This window comes from Mobula hypostoma, chromosome 1, assembly GCF_963921235.1.
Source record: "Mobula hypostoma chromosome 1, sMobHyp1.1, whole genome shotgun sequence".
Classification (NCBI taxonomy): domain Eukaryota; kingdom Metazoa; phylum Chordata; class Chondrichthyes; order Myliobatiformes; family Myliobatidae; genus Mobula; species Mobula hypostoma.
Genome location: NC_086097.1, coordinates 83,626,884 through 83,645,318, shown reverse-complemented (window position 1 = coordinate 83,645,318; position 18,435 = coordinate 83,626,884). Strand labels below are relative to the sequence as shown.

At 40.5% G+C, this 18,435-nt stretch overlaps 1 long non-coding RNA gene across 1 annotated transcript in view; it reads left to right on the top strand.

The window, feature by feature from the left end:
• LOC134348489 (uncharacterized) overlaps window positions 1-18,435 on the top strand; it is a 39,729-nt gene that overhangs the window by 6,444 nt on the left and 14,850 nt on the right. The window lies entirely within an intron of this gene.

Below are 18,435 nucleotides of genomic sequence, written 5' to 3'. Positions count from 1 at the left end.
CAGCTTTGTGTGAAAAAGCTTTGAGAGAAAACATTACTTTTTTTAAATTTTAGATTTCCAATATCCACAGTTTTGTTTTGATTTTCACAGAAATCAATATTGGCCCTTTAGATAGGTGAATCGGAGAAGGATGCATGAAAATTTGATGACAGAGGACAAATTCAGTTCCTGGATCTCCAGCTTCTTTTTAAACAACATCTTTGATATTCCTTCATGTGAATCAGAATCAAATTGTCATTAGATTAAGCAGTAGTCAGTGACGCAGTTGTTTGGGCTTCAGCAAATCAGATATTCTGGTATGAGGTTACAACAGGGTTGCATGTCAACACTATTGCTCAGAGAGTCTTGTACTGATATCTTAAATGAGACAGATAAGATTGTGATTCAACCATTTTGTTCTACTCTCCTTGCTAGCCACTCCTTTCCCGATTTTCTGTCTTCATCAACCCTGTTGTTGAGCTCCTTGGTCGGTGGATAGTTTGAAAGATCTAGCCCCTTTCAGGCCTGAGCACTGGTTGCAGCTCTCTTCACACTATCCCTGCAGTAAATAGGAATGGAATGCCTCAGATTTTATCAACCCTTCGACAACTTTCTACCACAAAGCTCAGTGTCCTTGCAGAGTTACAGTTCGACCACAATGAGGAATGCTGGCACCTGTGCCCTGGGTAGACTGACTAAATCAACATGGTGAAAGAACCAAACCTGGTTAACCTCCAGACAGCACTGCTGGCCATCTCTGGAACTCACACACCTCTCCACCATGACAAGGTGGCAAACCTTGGAGAAGAGGGTTATTCTAAACAATATGGAATCCCTTTGTCCCACTTCTTTTAACATTTTGTTATGATGTGATTACTTCAATAGAAATGAGTGGTAAATTTGAAGCAAACCACAAAATCAATGGAAATGAATAATCTGGAAAAAAACATTAGTTTTATTAAACAAAATTATTTTAAAGAGCTCAAATCTAGTATGCGAATGAAACCCAAACTATTCAAATGCAATCCTCTAAAATGAGTTCCTTTCCCTCTTTTCCCGAACACAGTTTTGCCAGGATCATTTTATGTCCATATCGTGGAATCATAACTATTAAAATTACATGATGCTGCATGTGATATCATCTCACTGGCAAGTATTTGGCAAGTAAGGAGATGCTTCAAAACATTCTACAAATAAGTGTTCTACTTTTACAATTTTTCCTCATTAAATCTCTGACCCAGCACCTTATCTCCATCCATCATAGTCCCCGGGAAATACTCTGATCTACCAGACCCACATTCATGTCATACAGTTCAGTGTTTGAATGCTCCAATTAGGTGTACACTCTTTCTACCAGACTGAAATCATCCCAAAGAGCCACAGGTGTCATTTTCTCTAACACCGGTGCAATATCCTTCACTGCTTTGGGATGGTTGGACAATGCCCTTCCGCCATTTGTAGTAATTGCAGACAGGGCATCTCCAACATCTTTCTCTCTCCAGAAGTACGATTGCTTTTGAATGCACTTCCAATAATCAAAGTTCAAAGTAAAATTTATTATCAGAGTAGATACATGTCACCACATACAACCCTGAGATTCTTTTTTTCTATGGGCATACTTAGCAAATCTATAGAACAGTAACTAAACAGGATCAATGGACAATGAACTGTGCAAATGAAAATACAGATAAATAGCAATAAATAATGAGCATGAAATAACAAGATAAAAGAGTCCTTAAAGTAAGACCGTTGGTTGTGGAAACACTGGAAGTAGAATGAGTGTAGTTATCCACTTTTGTTCAAGAGCCTGATGGTTGAGGGCAAGTAACTGTTCTTGAACCTGGTGGTGAGAGTCCTGGGGTACTTATACCTTCTACCTGATGGCAGCAGCAAGAAAAGAGCATGGCCTGGGCGGTGAGGATCTTTGACGATAGATGCTGCCTTTCCACAGCAACATTTCATGTAGACGTGCTCAATGATTGGGAGGGTTTTCCCTGTCATGTACTGGGCTGAATCCACAAACTTTTGTAGGATTTTTTGCTCAAAGGCATTGGTGTTCCCATACCAGGCCATAATGCAGCCAGTCAGCACTTTCTACTACACATCTATAGAGGCTTGCCAAGGTTTTTGATGACATATAGAATCTCCACAGACTCCTGAGGAAGCAGAGGCACTCTTGTGCTTTCTTCTCAATTATATTTATATGATGGGTCAAAACGGGTCCTCTGAGATAGTGACACCCAGGAATTTAAAGTTACTGATCCTCTCCACCTCTGATCCTCCAATGATTACTGGCTCATGGACCTCAGGTTTCCCCTCTCTTGAAGTCTGCAATCAGTTCCTTGGTTCTTTTGACATTGAGTGAGAGGTTGTTGTTATTACACCACACAGCCAACTTTTCAATCTCCCTCCTGTATGCTGATTCATCACCATCTTTCAGCCCACAACAGTGGTTTCATCAGCAAATTTGTATATGGTATTGGAGCTGTACTGAGACACACAGTCATAAGTGTAAGGTGAGTAGAGCAGGGAGCTAAGTACACATCCCTGTGGTGCTCCTGTGTTGATGGAGATTGTGGAGGAGATGTTTTTGCCATTCTGAACTGACTGGGATCTACAATTGAGGAAATCCAGGAGCAAATAGCACAAGGAAGTATCGAAACCCAGGTCTTGGAGTTTACTGATTAGTTTTGAGGGGGATGATGGTGTTAAGTGCTGAGCTGTAATCGATAAAGAACATCCTGATGTATGCATTTTTGCTGTCTAGATGTTCCAGTGTTGTGTGAAGAGCCAATGAAATGGCATCTGCTGTAGAACCATTGCTTTGGCAGGCAAATTGGAGTGGATCCAAGCCGCCACTCAGACAGGAGCCGATGTGCTTCAACATCAGCCTCTCAAAACACTTTATCACTGTGGATGCAAGTGCCACTGGGTGATATTCATTGACACAGGTTACCACGCTCTTCTTAGGCACTGGTACAATTGAAACCTGCTTGAAGCAGGTGAGCACCACACACTGCTGGAACGAGATGAATAGACCAGCCAGTTGGTTGGCACAGGTCTTCAGTACTCAGCTAGGTACTCCATCTGGACCAGATGCTTTCCTTGGATTCACTCTGTTTAAGGCAGTGCATGTCATCTTCAGATACTGAGACCAAAGCATCATCGGGCAACATGAGGGTGTGCGATGGTTCCTCCCTGTTCTGGTGGTCAAAGCAAGCATAGAAGGCATTGAGCTCAGCTGGAAGCGAAGTTCTGCTGTCCCCTCTGTCGCAAGATTTAGCTTCATAGGAGGGTATAGCATCCAAATCCTGCCACAGCTGTTGAGCATCCCTCGTTGATTCCAGTCTAATCCGGATTCACCACTTCGCCTTTGAGATGGCTTTCTGGAGATTGTGCCTGCACCTCTTCTAGCATGCTTGATCTCCAGACTTGAATGCCTCTGATCTGGCTCTAAGTAAATTCTGGATTTCATTGTTCATCAGTGGCTTCTGACTGGGGAAAACCTTGGATGGACACATTCATCTACAGCTGTTTTAATAAAGTCTGTTACAACGCTGGTGTAGTCATTCAGGTCCTCAGACAAGTTCTTGAACACGGCCCAGCCCACTGACACAAGGCCATCCTCTGATGTACCTCTGCCTCCTGCATCCTCCTCTTAGTTGTCGTGATACCTGCAGCCTTGCTTTATAGGCTCTGTCTGTTTGCAGGTAGTGTAGGAGTGCAGCCAAATGATCCTTGTGCCCATCCATATGTCAAGATATCATCTGTAGGCAAAAAGCAGAGCTCAAACACCGTAATGTCTCTCAGTTGCTTCATTTGGAGTGCTTATCTAATTATCAATTTTAAGCAGGTTGAAATATTGAGCAATATGGGTACCAACCCTCTTTCATCATTTGTCTCAGGTTGACCCAACCTGTTAGCAATCAAGATATCCCATTTAACTTTCAGGGGATCCTCTAACCATGTATCTTTTCCAGTACAGAGAAAGCGTACTTCCATCACAATGACCAAAATTCCTAGTGACACCAATTTCACTGGTGTCAGGAGATCAGAGGTTCAAGCCCTGTATCAAGGTGATGAGCATATAGTGGAGGCCAGCTGGTGAAAGGAATATTGTGGTGGTGTTGCATTGTTGGAAGTGCATCTCTTTATTAACTTTAGACCTTTATGGACACAAAGGACTATATGGAAATATCTAAAAGGGGTATTTCTATGAGAGCCAACATTGATTTAAACAATATCTACAAGGTGGTGAGCTAATCACAATTTCATTAATGGTTGTATGAATATGATGCATCTATTTTTATTGCTGCATTTGCCTATGTAACAGCAGAAACTAAGTTTCAAACCGGAGCCGGAAGCAGAGAGATCTTCCGAGCTAGTCCTTTCATCTGTAACCAGTTAACCTCAAAACTCAAATAGTTCAATGCTCTTCTGGCCCTCTCCCCTCATCTCCAACCCATATATTCTTCATGAACTCCAACTCACTCTTCACTCATACCCAGACTAAGCTGGTTTTTTTTAAACCAGGTTCCACCATTGACTCAAACTTAAAATGTTTACCTTCTCAGAATTTTTCATTTTCCTTATTGCCCTATTATTAAAAATTACCACCTTTCTCTGAAAAGTGCATTCTACCATCTCCAATCATTTGCAGCATCCCTTCTGCCTTCAGCAAGTCCCCTATTCTAAGCCCATTAAGCTCTCAACCCCCCCCCCCCCCACTTACTCTACAGACTCAATTAAGACTGGACTTTTGACACCCCTCCAGATTTTTCCTTCTCTGGTACAGCAGCCCTTCTTCATCCTTATGCCTCTGTGGAGTATCTTAGACTGAGTTTCCATATTTAGGAAAATTGCTGCGGTCAGCTTTTACCTCTCATGTACATAAAAATGGCACAGTTACTTCAGAGAGAAATAGGGCACTTACACATTATACCACAGCGGGAGAACTACTGCTTATTACCAAGTAAATGCCAAAATAAGACGTTTGCCAATCATTTAAAAAACTTCTTCAGAAACCTAACTATTTTCTAAATTGCAGTGGCCAGAATTTTCAATGAAACAACTAGTCTTGAGCATTGATTGCTGTAGAAAGGTAATATTCAGCTGTTAATCCAGTCTCCATTATTGAACACACTTTTGAAATAGTTCAGAAAAAAATAAAGAAGAATTGTTGCTCAGAACATACTAGTCAGTGCAAGGAAGCATCTATTTGGTGCAGGACACAAAGAGCAGAGTTACAGATTTATTAAAGGATTCCTTTGTAAGTAATTTGACAAGTGGTCTCTGCTGGGAATAGGAGAGTTCACATTTCATCCAAGGTTCGGCTTTGAACTCAAACTATCTGGGGAATTAAATACACTGCCTCAAGATTGATACTCCAAATATTCTCTTTTGTTTTAAAAAGGCTAAAACAAAACTTTGTATGCTTCCTGAAATAATTTTTCAGTCTGGCATTTTGCACTTAATGTCAGTCTTGACTTGGTAGTGCTCGACTGAGACAGAAGGTTATGAATTCAGGTCCCACTCCCATGCAGCAAAGCTTGTATTTCAAACGGCACTTAAGGGAATGCTGGGATGAGATGAAATTTCTTCAGAGTAGTGTAAACCTTTGAAATGTTCTAGCCCAGGAGAATATAGATGCTCAATTGATCAGCGAGCGCGAGGCTGAGATTAACACCGGGGCAATCAAAGGATACAGGAATTGAGCAGGAATATACTGTATGCGAAGATCAGGATCAATTTATGGAATGGTGAGTGGTCATGACACCCACTCCTGCCTTTAGTGTTCTCATATTCCACTATCAGCTGAAATATTATAGCTTTCTCTCAGGTGTGGGGGAAAAAGGTCACATGGCATTATTTTTCAGAGTGGAGGAGCTCTCACCAAGCATATTCTTCAGCAACTGCAGCTTACAACTCTACAGGACAGTGTACTGTACATTACCAAGAATAATACCGACAGAAAACAACACATTTGTTCATTCACTCATTTATAAGTGTAGAGACATCAGGCTGCATCCCCTTGATGAACAGTGGATGTGTTCACTGATAGAAACCACTTGAAACCAAGCTGTGCATTGGCACCACAGAGATTATATTACTGGAGTAGTAAACCAGAGGCCTTTTCTCATAAACTTTAGTAGGTCAAATATGATGGTAGAATATAGTATTAATGGTAAGACTCTTGGCAGTGTGGAGGATCAGAGGGACCTTGGGGTCCGAGTCCATAGGATGCTCAAAGCAGCTGCATAGGTTGACGCTGTGGTTAAGAAGGCGTATGGTGTATTGGCCTTCATTAATTGTGGAATTGAATTTAGGAGCCGAGAGGTAATGTTGCAGCTATATAGGACCCTGGTCAGACCTCATTTGGAGTACTGTGCTCAGTTCTGGTCACCTCACTACAGGAAGGATGTGGAAGCCATAGAAAGGGTGCAGAGGAGATTTACGAGGATGTTGCCTGGATTGGGGAGCATGCCTTACGAGAATAGGTTGAGTGAAGTTGGCCTTTTCTCCTTGGAGCAACAGAGGATGAGAGATGACCTGATAAAGGTGTATAAGATGATGAGAGGCATTGATCATGTGGATAGTCAGAGCTTTCTCCCAGGGCTGAAATGGTTGCCACAAGAGGATACAGGTTTAAGGTGCTGGGGAGTAGCTACAGAGGAGATGTCAGAGGTAAGTTTTTTACTCAGAGAGTGGTGAGTGCATGGAATGGGCTGCTGGCAATAGTGGTGGAGGCGGATACGATAGGATCTCTTAAGAGACTTTTGGATAGCTTAGAAAAATAGAGGGCTATAGGTAAGCCTAGTAATTTCTAAAGTAGGGACATGTTTGGCACAACTTTGTGGGCCGAAGGGCCTGTATTGTGCTGTAGGTTTTCTATGTTTCTAAATTAGGGAACTTCACTTGCAACTGAGGAATTTAAATTCAGTTAATAAAATGGGAAATTTTAAAGAGAGGAAAAAACAAGCCACTTGTGTAAATGATAGCAAAACCATCAAATTGTTGTTAAAGGCCATATAGTTCATTGAATTCCCTTCAAAAGAGGAAATCTGCCATTCCTAACTGGTCAGGCCCATGTGACTCTGAGCACACCAAGTGGTTGGCTTTCGAATACTCCTGAAATGATCTAGGCCAAGGGCAATAACTACTGTTTACGCCAGTGACATCCAGATCACTAAATATGAAATTGATAAACTCTATTCAGAGAATTCTTGCAGTTGCCTCAAAGACCCAGTACTGTACAACAGAGATCCATTCAGGGTTCGGACCCTCAATATTCATGTAGCAGTCTCAGTGAAAAGTAGTTAGAGACTAGGTTGAGAGGAGCTTTCCTCTAGATTTCAACAGATTCCACTTTAACCGGGGGCTTTGATAATATATTTGATCAAGTACTACTTTGATTTCATGAGCAGTCTCTCCTTCATCTCTGAAATTCAGCTAATTGATTCATGTTTGAACTACAGCCTTGTTGAGGTTTAGAGCCTGGTGGTCCTGGTGAAATCCAAACTGGCCATTGGTGAATAAGTACCTCTTGTTTGTAATGCTGATGGTTGTTGTCGTGACTGTGCTGATGTTCGCATGGTAACCAGCACTGTTGGATTTGTCCTTCGTTTTATGAACAGGTCATACTTTGGCAGTTTTACACATTGACAGGCAGACACCAGAATTGTAACAGTACTGGAATAACTTGGCTGGAAATGCAGTGTTACTGGAGTGCAAGTCTTCAGTACAGCTCGGATGTTGCTTGGTTCCATCTCCTTTTACGTATCCATTGATCTCAGGTGATTCTTGGCAATATGTGAACATAAATCTGATTGGCTGGAGAGTGGCTTGTGCATGCTGGGGATCTGGGAAGGAAGCAGAACTGGATTACATATTCAGTGCTTCAGCATTTTCTTCAGAGTTACCATCAGTGAGGATAGGAGTATTTTTCCAGTTACCTCCTCCCATTTCCTAATTAATTGTCCACCACCAATGATTGGCTCCTTAATGTTGCCATAGCCAGGGGAGAGGGGAGACAGTAATGGGGGAAAAAAACTCCCATCACCTATTAAATGCTCCCAAAAGCATACATCTCAAATAGCCTCTGGTGACTAAGTCCAGCTTTTGTTGCAACGAACAAGGCAAACCCAAACGCAGGACACGGGCACGGAGATTGAGTTAGGAAGCAGACGCAGGTGTGAGCGTTGAACGGCAAACAGGAGGGAGTGCAGGAAAGCAGAAGGCAGGCAGAACTTATCTTGACACGGAGCGTAGAAAGGAAAGCGGCAGACAAAACTTTTCTTAGCACAGAGAGACAGAGTCACACAGGTAAACCTCGGTGGTGAAGTAAAACTTAGAATACTTACCTTGACATGGAGAGACTGAGTTTCACAAATAAATCTCGGTACTGAAGCAAAACTTAGAACACACAATCCTAAGGGGCCGGGAAACGTTAATTACCACACTGGCAAAACCAACGATCTGGCTACTAGTGGGGGCAAAGCCAGGATTCTTATGCTGCAGGTCTTGATGAAAACCAGGTGTGCCGCTACCAAAGGAAATTCGGAGAAAATGGTGAATTAACGGTTGGGACCATGACAGCTTTTGGCTTTCATATGTAAACAACTACACCCGATAGAACAGTTTCACTGGCAGGTGAAGGGGCAAAGGTGGGTTACTGGTGCCTTAAAACCAGTCGCTCCAGGCTGATGGCGCTCATCAGCTGTGGTTGGTGTCTGATCTGGGAGAAGGAAAACTTCCAATTTCAAACCTCCACTGTCTTGTAGCTACACCTATGCATGGGAATGCTTTGACAGTAACCTCCCCCCTCCCCCGCCCACCACAGAAAGAGCTGGAGCCCCCAAGGCAGTCCCACATTGAATTCAACATGGGCCACTGTATCAGTCTCTGCCATTCCTTTGGATTCATCAGCTACGTGGAGAGGGGGAGCTACTGCATGAATAACAGCTTGCTTGCCATACCGTACCGCCCTGGCTCACAAATGACAGCTAGGCTGCAACATCCATGTTTGACAATGACCAATGGAGTGAGGTTGGACAGCAGTCTCTAAACTCACCGGTTGGTTGTGACATTTCTTAGCTATCTATTGCATTCTACATGGCTTCAGTTTCACTCAGCATTTTGTGTATGCTGGACAGTGCCCTTCGCAAACCTTTCTGCACTTCCGGTCAAGCCAGGACACATTAGCCTGATAGTAATGATAGAGTGTGGCAGAAGTCACCACACTTACTAAATCTGGTAATGTACATTGCTCCTTTTGTAGCCACAAGTTCCTCACTTTTGCTAGCTCTGAGCTGCCAAATCTGCTCCAAGTTTATCCCATGGCACCCATATGATAGAAGATGTCCTTGGTGCATGCTAGGTTCAATATGAATTCACTAGTTTTCAAAAGACTTATTTCTCCTTTTCACCTCAGAACCAGAATGCAATATCTTTCATCTGTAAAACTAATTTAGTTTTTCCTCTCTTTGCAGAGGTGCAACCCAAGTAAATGAATATTTCCAGCTTTCTCATTTGTTTCAGATTTCTAACTATTCTGCATTGCACAACTACAACATTGTTTGCTTGTACTTACCCTCTTCCACCTCAACTTATATATCCTGTTGGCAGATGAGCTCAGATTAAGAAGAATTCACCACCCTGAAACATCAACTACGCTTCTAATGGATGTTGTTTGACCTGCTAAGCATCTTCAGAGCATTTACTTTTTAAATAAATACTGTCCAGCTCACCACAGATTCAGAATCAGATCAAGTCCTTTAGCACTTGTACATTGAAACATACAGTGAAATGTGTCATTTGCATTAAAAACCAGCACAACCCAAGGCTGTGCTGGGTGCAGCTTGCAAATGTTGCACACACATTTCTGCGCCAGCAAAGCATACCCACAATGTTCAGCAAAACAACAGAACACAACTAAACAGAAGACAACGAGCAACCAAACAGCAATGTGAAAACAAGCTCATTTCCTCCCTTGCACCCATCCATGCAGACAGACCTCCAACCCCAGGGCAGAACTCGGACTTCCAGACTGGACATTAGACTCATAGACCCAGGGCTTTGGCTTCCAGACTTCCAATTGGCCTTCGTGCTTGGATGTTTGGTATTGGCCTCAGCACTAACCAATGACAGGAGCCCAAACTCGAGGCCTCGAATCCTGACAGGCTGATGATTGGAACCTGAATTCTAGGCCACAAACTCAAGACTTGCCAAGTTGGCATGTTCTTCTCTCAAAATAACACCGTGATCTTTTGTTTCAGAGACAGGTCAGGCAGCATCTAAAGAGTGGAATAAAGAGTCAATATTTTGGGCTGCGACCCATCATCAGGACTCTTCTTCACAAATGCTGCCTGACCTGCTGAGTTCCTCCAGCATTTCATGTTGCTCTGGACTTACAGCATCTGCAGGATCTCATGTTTAGGGATAGTCAGATCGGCTTTGCTGACTTTGGCCCACTTTATCATGCACCTTCATGTACCCCGAAACCTCATCCTTAATAATGGACTCCACATCTTCCCAACCATTGAAGTCAGACTAGCTGACCTATAATTTCCTTTCTTCTGCATTCTTCTCTTAAAGAATGGAGTGACATTTGCAATTTTCCAGTCCTCTGGAACCATTCCAAAATATAACGATTCTTGAAAGATCACAACCTCTTCAGGCACCTCTTTTATAACCCTGGGCTGCAGTCCATCTGGTCTAGATGACTTACCTACCTTCAGATCTTTCAGCCTTTCAAACACCTTTTCCTTAGTAATAGGAACACCAGAGGGTGGGGTGGGAAGGAGAAGGGATATATTATATTACACACATATACATGGATAGGAAAGGTTTAGAAGGGTATGGGTCAAATGAGGGCCAACAGGGCAAACTCAGATGGGCATCTTGGTTGGCATTGGATTAGCTGGGCCCTTTTCCAAGGTGTATGAATAATGTTATAGCTCTAATTTATGTGTTTTGGAATTACTTGAAGGAGCAATCAAACAGATGAGCTGAACACATAAAATATTGCAAAAATACTTCTGCTGAAATTATCTTTATGATTCAAAAGCAAAGATGAGAAAAATATATGTTACTCTACTACTTAATGACAAATAAAACCAGGTACTGTACATATTATTCAGAAACATATAGTTACTCATTTCTACTTGGATGTTCAAATTGGTTTCTGGAGGTTACAGTTTCAGAGTACTCTGCCATCCTACTTTAGGTTGGTATTTAATATTAAATGGTTTTTATACTATTCCAATGATAAATCATATTCTCCAAGAAAAGCAGGTAAATATTAGATTATAAAAAATAGAAGTACACACAAAAATACCTCTGCATGAATAGAAGTTAGAGGAAACTCCCCACTCAGATAATCGTATTATTGGTTGCTACGCTAAAAGTTCAAGTCTCATTCAAACCTGGATAAAAATTGACCACATTAAATTGCTTTGAAGTGTTGCTATTGAATTGAAGGGACTTGAATAGGTAAAGGTGATAATTAATGTCTTGTTTTCTAATAAATGCAGTGATTCAGACATCAACACCAGCCACATCCAGATCTTCTACTACATTTTAGTTTGCACAATGTGTCATTGTCTCTATTTGAATGTGTTGATATCAAAAATCAACTTTTCTGGTTAATTAATAAAAGAATAATGGAAGAATGGTCTTGATACCAATACACTTCTCCACCTCACATTCTTGTCAAAAAGTTACACTTAAGACTGTAAATCCTTTGAATCTTAAGAGAACATACATTATACAACTATATTTTCTTTAACATGATCCTCTATTACTATTTAAACTTTCTTTTGTGTAAATTAGTGTCATTGCTTTGAATCACTGAGCACTGACACTAATTTACACAGAAAAAAAGTTTACAACAGTGATAGAGGATCATGTTAAAGAAAACACCACTGCAATTGTTAAATATATTTTTCTCTTAAGGATTCAAAGCATATACTGTATTCTTAAGCTCAACTTTTTGATGAGAATGTGAGTGAGGTGGAGAAATGTTTTGGTATCAAAGACCATCCATCTATTATTAATTAACCTGAAAATTTAACTTTTTTCAAAAGGCACTTTGTGAATGTATTGATAACAACACATTCAAACAGTGTCATTGACATTTTATACAAATTAAAATGTAATAAAGGCATTGGATGTGGCTAGTGTTGATGTCTGAAATGCTGCATTCATCAGATGTCCAGAGAAGTGTATATTTGTGGGCAGGATGTGTCACACAACCTTCATCTTATAAAGGAACACAGTAGCAGACATTTTTTTTCCTGACTATATTCAGAATTACCTTTTACATCAAATGTTTTAGTAATTTTAGCATTCATTTATTCAAACCAGAAATTTGTCATTGCTGTTTTAAATTGTACATTATTATGATGAGAGTATTGCTGGGTAGTATGTCCACATACAATGAAATGGCTTGTTAAGTATTTAGAAATAGCTAAGAATCAAGCACAATACAAAATATAGCTTCAGTCATCTCGCCCAGTAACAGGACCATTGCACACATCCCTTCTTAGGCAGCCCTCCATCATTGAGGATGTCTTGCTTTCTCTCTAGATCAATTGGTTCTAAGGTGGGCAAAGATGCTCGTGCGGCACTTCCAAGCTGCCAAGTGTGGGGAAGGAGGAGGGTAGTTTGAGAGGTGGTGTGTTCTTTCTGTTATTTATACTCACATCTACTCATATCACTGTGGGTTTGGTCTAGTTAGTTTTACATGGCTGTAACATCTCTCACTCTGCTTCAGTCTCCTTTCTAGAAAGGCTAACCTTTTGTTAGACTTTTATTTCCTGTACTACGACTTGATATTTTAGTGATGTTCGAACATGGCTACCAAATCTCTTTGGACCTCCAGCTTCGAGCTTTTAAACCATTTACAATGTACTCCATGTTATCCTTTTAACTGCACAGTGGATGCCCTCATATTTACCTCCATTGAAACCATTGAATTAGTATAGCCCACTCACTCAATTTCACTGTATTTCCATGTAATTTATTACTGCTTACAGTATCACCCACCTTGGTGCTATTACTAAACGTGCATACATGGCTTTCTATTTCATTATCAAAACTATGTTTTTAAGAAATATAGTGGATAGTTTCAGTCCCATTGCACATCAGAAAACCCATACCAACACAGGATGTTTCCAGGTTAAGAACACCATGACTTATAGACACCCATACCGTCAAATGAGCTCCCATACTTTTAAATTCAGAAGTCTGATGTACATACATGCACTGGTTCCTCTGAATGGACAAAGTAGTTTTCTTTCCCTCTCTCTCCCAGCTTCTATCTTATCAGTTTTATGTGGTTTTTATGCCCTTCATTATAGTAATGTAGAGGTACTGTTATCATATCAAGTAAATTTTGTGTATGTTCCAATTTACGGACAAATTCACTTAAGAACCCCAGTAAAATCCAATGGTCATACAATACTCATAACTTCAGTCAAAGAGCTTAATCAAATTTTCAAAGTTTTACCTCATTACATTTCCCTGCCAAGTCTCCTTTTTCAACTTAAAGATTTCCAAGGTATTTGCTTATTCCAATAAATTTCCTGACATCCAAACTTTGGGACAACTGGAAATTTGCAATAATTTTCATTGTTTATTTGCTTATATTTATTTTAGCTTAATTTCCACAGGATGTAATCTTTTTCTCTAGTTTAAATAGGGATACAAAGTTCCTAACATGCTATGATATCATAATGCTTTTTTTTTAAAACAACAGAGCACATGCACTTCCTCGGCCACATTTTTTTCTAACATAATTTAAAAACTATGTTGAGTTTGACATCTTGTATTGATTGCTTTGTATACTCTACTTCCATAGCTCAAAGTATTTTGTCAGTTTTCTCTATCCATTTCAACTTTCTCTTTTGGTAGGATCAAAACTAGATTCTGTTTTTTAGCATACTTGCCTCAAGAAGGTTTTACACTAATGGTTTCCTCCAAATGAAAAAGAACACTAGTTACAAAAAAGTCTATTAATGGTGTGTCACAACAAATTCTTTATTCAAGATCTCCTGCAATATGACTGCTTCCTGCACCCATGCTAAACTCGTTTATCAAATTTGCCTCCAACTTCCACCCTGTCCTCAAATTTACTTGGTCCAATCTTTCAACATCTTGATCTGTCTCCATCTCTGGAGATATACTATCCACTGACATCCTTTTTCAAACCTACTGAATCCTGATTATTGACTATAATCTTTTCCCACCTTGTCACCTCTAAAAATGCTATTCCCTTCTCTCAGTTCCTGACTGCCACATCTGTTCTGAGGATGAGACTTTTCTTTTAAGAGTATCTAATACTGAGATACTTCCACCCCCACCCAAAGAATGGTGTTTCCCTTCCACCACCATTGATGCTGCCCTCACCCACATCTCCTCCAATTCCCACACTTCAGCTGTTAACCCATCCTCCCACTTCAGCTTTATCAAATAGTTACTGAGAAAGAAAAAAATAAATAAAAGGGCTGATTACAGTTAGACCAGTCTAAATGTGCACATGACCATTGGAGCTTATCTCTACCAAAAGCTGGGTATAACCATTAATAGTGCCGCTGAATTCTCATCACCGATCACCGGTAGAATCTCCCATCTTGGACTCCTTCACCTCACAAAGGACTCCTTGAAATCACATTTTCCCATCGCATTGAATCTTACAGGTGTCTGTCTTCCTGATCTTCTCCCCTCCACATCTCCCATCAAAAGACCACGAACCTCATCACTGTCCATCACAAATCTCCCTCTGCCCAGCTCCTCCAGAACCTTCTTCCGATTCCACCGTCCTGATCAGCTGACACAACATTCCGAAGTTGAACAACATGATTCCTTATCTTTAGCTGGAACCAAAACATTCTACCCACAGGACACACAGCTTTTACAGAAAACTACTAAAATGAAACACCTCACAGCATAGTAGTAGGAATCTTAACCAGGGCATTACACACATCAACAAACAGAAGGGTAATCGACATTATGAGAATTTGGATAGAGACAGCAGGAAGTTGAATGCCCTTGAGTGTATCGAAATCAAAATAATGATCTTGAATTCAAGTCCAGCAGGTAATCAAAACTCACAGATAGGGGTTCCAGCAGCAACGCCAGCTGAATGAAGCAATTCCGCAAAATGGACATGGAAGTCTTAGGAATGGTGCAGATGGGTAATCCAAATCTCAACTGAGTAAATACAAATTGTTTAACTTTCATGCCAGAGTACACACTGATCCACTTTACGCTACTTAAATGAATCAACAAGGGAAACATCGTTAAATAGGACTTCCCTAAAAGAATAACAAGCTGCTATATAAAACACAACAAAAAAAAAGGAAATCAACCTCAATGTACAAACCTTGCTACCCTCTATACAGCCAGAGCTATTTAATCTGGCTCCATAACTAATTACACTTCTGTAATTTAAAATGAATTGGTCTCCTTTACAACCCAATTCTGCGTTTTAAAAAAAGGCATTAAAAAGTTGAACCCTCCGTGTCCCAGAATTTCCCAACAGTAAATGTTATTAATTTAATTAACCTATCTATTTGCAGTAAGGAAGATGCTTGTCAATTTAGAAACTGAACTGCATGACGATTTTCCATTGCAATAATAAAGGTTTGATATCAGCTTTGTTTCAACTTCATTTGCGCTGTAATACAAATTAAACTCATTATTGAATTTTAGCCTGAAGCTTAACACAAGTACCCTTTTACTGGCAAAATATGGATTTTTAGAATACCAGATGATCTGCTGAGCTCATAGGGGAACAAAAACTGAATTCTCACTCTTGAAGATGGAATGCTTTAAGGGCACAAGTCACCTGGACGAGATGAGCTGCACCCTAGGATTCTGAAAGAGGTAGTGGTAGAGATTGTGGAGGCATTACTAATAATCTTTCAAAAATCATTGGACTCTGGTATGGTGCCAGAGGACTAGAAAATTGCAAATGTCACATCACTTTTAGAAAAGGAAAGCAGCAGAAAGGAAATAATAGACCAGATAGCTTGACCTCAGTGGTTGGGAAGATATTGGAGTCAATTGTTAAGATGAGGTTATGGAGTACTTGGTGACACCGGACAAGATAGGACAAAGTCAGCATGGTTTCCCTAAGCAAAAATCTTGCCTAACGAACCCGTTGGAATTCTTTGAAGAGATTACACATGGGATAGATAAAGGGGATGCAGTGGAAGGTATATATTTGGACTTCCAGAAGGCCTTTGACAAGGTGTCACACATGAGGTTGCTTACTTAGTTAAGTGCCCATGGTATTACAGGGAAGTTATTGGCATGGTTAGAGCATTGGTTGATTGGTAGGAGGCAGTGAATGGGAATAAAAGGATCCTTTTCTGGTTGGCTGCCAAGGACTAGTGGTGTTCGGACTTCTTTTTATACTGTATATCAATGATTTAGATGATGGAATAGATGGCTTTGTTGCCAAGTTTGCAAGATGTTACAAAGATTGGTGGAGAGGGAGGAAGTGTTGAGGAAAGAGGTAGACTGCAGAAGGACTTAAGACAGATTAGGAGGATGGGCAAGATAGTGGCAAATTAAATACAATGTTGGAAAATGCACGGTCATGCACTTTGGTGGTAGAAATAAATGTGCAGACTATTTTCTAAACAGGGAGAAAATCCAAAAATCTGAGATGCAAAGGGACTTGGGAGTCCTTATGCAGATACCCTAAAAGTTAACTTGCAGGTAGAGTCAGTGGTGAAGAGGTTACCGTTCATTTCAAGAGATCTAGAATACAGGAGCAGGGATGTGATGCTGAGGCTTTACAAGACACTGGTGAGGCCTCACCTTGAGTATTGTGAACAGTTTTGGGCCCCTCATTTTAAAAAAGATGTGCTGGCATTGGAGAGGGTCCAGAGTAGGTTAACAAGGCTGATTCCAGGAATGAAAGGGTTATCATATGAGGAACGTTTGATGGCCCTGGGTCTGTACTCGCTGGAATTCAGAAGGGAGAGAGGGGAATCTCATTGAAACCTTTTGAAAGGCCTAGGCAGAGTAGATGAGGAAAGGATGTTTCCCATGGTGGGGGAGTCTAGGACAAGGGGGCACAGCCTCAGGATAGATGGGTGTCCATTTAAAACAGAATTGCAAAGGAATTTCTTTAGCCAGAGGGTGGTGAATTTGTGGAATTTATTACAAGCATCTGTGGAGGCCAGGTCGTTGGGTGCATTTAAGGCAGAGCTTGATAGGTTCTTGATTGGACATGGCATCAAAGCCTACAGGGAAAGGGCCGGGGAGTGGGGCTGAGGAGGGGAGAAAAGATCAGCCATAATTGAATGGTGGAGCAGATTCGATGGGCCAAATGGCCTAATTCTGCTCTCAAGTCTTATTTCAAAAACTTTGTAACAATTATTTGTTTTTCCCTTCTCCCTCTTTCCTCAAAAATATTCTTTGCTTGTTTTTTCAAATTTCTCCTGGATAGATTATATGTCACCTTGTTTCTATTTCAGTCATTACTAATTCTTTCCAAATCCCTACACCTTATTGGTTAAGATGTGGGAGTATTAGTGCAGTCATTGATAACCGAACCAGATGACTTGTTTCAATCATCAGTTTGACCCATTGATCCTTAAAGTACAAAATTATGAGTTGAAGGATAAGCAGAAAACTTGTACAAATGGGGCACAGCACAAGATCCCCCATTCTGAGATATTAAATCACTTAACACGGTAGAGATTTTTTAATAGAAACCAACTCTTGCATGGTTAAGCAAAACTCATACCAGGCTTCAGTAAGGAAAATAATTTGAATATTTTTTAGATTGTAAAAAATATTACCATTTTATATTTTTCTGAGCCAATTTACACTTCTTCCAAAAGCTGAAGGTGGTCATTACTCCATTAGTACAAAGCTAGTCTGCCTCAAGTAGAGCCACACTTTACAAGAGCACAGACACTTGGGAACATCATAAACTGCACAATCTATACTATTCCAACTTGGAACTGGCTGGGTTTGAGTGATGTAACTCACTGTGCAATAGCATTCACTAAATACACCAAGGAGAAATCACCACCTTCTCAACAGAAGATAGAGGTGGACTATATACATTGGCCTCAGTGCCACCAACATCTTGCAAATATTTTAAAGAATCAACTTGAGAGGCTAATCCATTACAAAAGCAACCCAAAGATGTCTGCTCTCTTCTCACCTGAACGATGCACACATTTCCAATAGGATCATTACACTGAGATCCTTGATCTTTGGGAGCTTTTATATATATATATATATATATATATTTTTTTTTTTTTTTTTTTGGCAGTACAGACCCCAATTTAAGCACAGCTACCAGACCTCAAACAAAATTAAGTAACCTAGTATAAATCAGAAACTATGGCGGAGATAATTAGTCTGTTTGAATGAAATGGATTTATTATCTGGGCCACCAGAAATAAATTTTAAAACTGATTACTTCAGCAG